The following is a 2103-nucleotide window of genomic DNA, read 5'->3' as shown; positions in this document are numbered from 1 at the left end:
TTTACTTTCCCATATTTTTTTACTTCCGATATTTTTTTATTTACCATTTTTTCAATTACCATATTTTTTTATTTAGACATCTTTTCTATTTCCTAAATTTTGTTTATTTAGTATGTTTTTTTATTTCCCATATTTTTAATTTTCCTATATTTTATGTATTTCCCTTATTCTTTATTTAGCTTATTTTTTATATCCTATATTTTAACTCCATATTTTTTTGATTTCCTATATTTACTTTTATTATTTTATTATTGTACTTTTTTATTTTTATTATTTTTAATTTTATTTTTGATTGCTATTATTTTCGTACTTTTATTTAATAATTTTATTTATCTCATTAATATTATTAAGTTGATTATTTTCCTTTTTTTAATTTTTTATTTTTATGTTTATTATTTTTTTTGAAAATTTTTTATTGTCATTTTACTAATTGTATTTATATATTATATTTGCATATTATTATTATTATTATTATTATTCTTTTTATTAGAAATAATATTGAAATTTTTATTTATTGTTTGTACTGAGAAATATCATTATTATCCTTTTACTAATTGTGTATATATATATATATATATATATATATATATATACGTATATATATGATATATATACATATATATATAATATATATATATCTATATATATAATATATATATATATATATACGTATGTATATATATATATAGTATATATATAATATAATATATAGATATATATATATATACACACACACACATATATATAATATATATATATATATATATATATATATATATATATATATATATGTATGTATACTAGTTTGTATTACTATTTATTTTTATTCATATTTTTTATTATTTATATATTTATATTTATTAACTTCATCTTTATTTTTATTGATATTTTATTTAAATTTAATTTCTATTACTTATATTTTTTTTTTTTTCTTTTTCTTTTTATTCTTATACTTTCATTATTTTTACCTGTATTCTGGTAGTAAACCGTCTTAGATTAAAAGTAATTGCTGCCTCGGCTGCATTAATTTTATGTAGTTCTATTTTCATAATTATGCTTTTTTCATTGTTTCTTAAACTGGTGAGCAACGCTCCGAAGGTTGGCATGTCTAAAATGGGTATTTATCAAAGACATTTTAATTTTATTAAAAGATGCCAGAGACCGTAGTTAAAAATTTGTTGTAAAACCCGTAGAGTTATTCAAGGGTAATTTTATTCTAAGTCTGGATTCTGACTATTCCTTGGTACTTCTTAAACAGGCTAGTAGAGCTCCTATGGAGGTCATTTTCACATGCAGGGTCAAGATCTGTGTATGTATTTAAATATAACTTTTCATAGATAAACTATGATATCATTGTACTCAAAGTTATTCTCTCTCTCTCTCTCTCTCTCTCTCTCTGTTCTCTCTCTCTCTCTCCTTGATGCGCTTACCATACAGCTTGGATGTTCGTTCGTGAACATCAGATGGTTAATTATGTTGCCTCCTTTCTTGAGTTGGTACCCAGCATCCATCTTCTGTAGTACTTTTGTCAAGGGAATCATGGCTACTACGAAGAGTAGTGGGGACAGTGAGTCATCTTGAAAGATCCTTCTCTTGATGTTAACCTCTCCTAGTCTTATCCTAGAGCTTGTAGATGCTGTAACCCAGTTGCGCATTATATTTTTGAGGAAGCTGATAGTGATTTCCTCTGCCCCATATATGTTCAAGGATTTTGTGAGCCATGTGTGTTATCATAACGAAGCATTCTTGTAGTCGATCCATTCCATGCTTAGGTTGGTTTTCCTTCTCTTATTATTCTTCATTACCATTTTGCCTATCAGGAGCTGGTCTTTTGTGCCCCTACACTTCCTTCTGCAGCCTTTCTGTTGGTGGGGGATGGTGTTTGTATCCTCTAGGTAGTTGAACCGCCTTCACTGATAATACCTCTTTGTAACTTCCACATTATTATTATTATTATTATTATTATTATTATTATTCGTTTTATTTTTATTTTTATTAATTTTATTTATATTATTATTTTTGTTTTTGTTTAGATTACATTCTTTTTTACATTTTTATTTTTATTTTTCAATATTATGAATATATTATTTAACTAATTTCATT

Source organism: Macrobrachium nipponense, chromosome 49, assembly GCF_015104395.2.
Source record: "Macrobrachium nipponense isolate FS-2020 chromosome 49, ASM1510439v2, whole genome shotgun sequence".
Taxonomy (NCBI): domain Eukaryota; kingdom Metazoa; phylum Arthropoda; class Malacostraca; order Decapoda; family Palaemonidae; genus Macrobrachium; species Macrobrachium nipponense.
The sequence above is the reverse complement of the archived record's forward strand: the minus strand, read 5'-3'. Positions refer to the sequence as shown.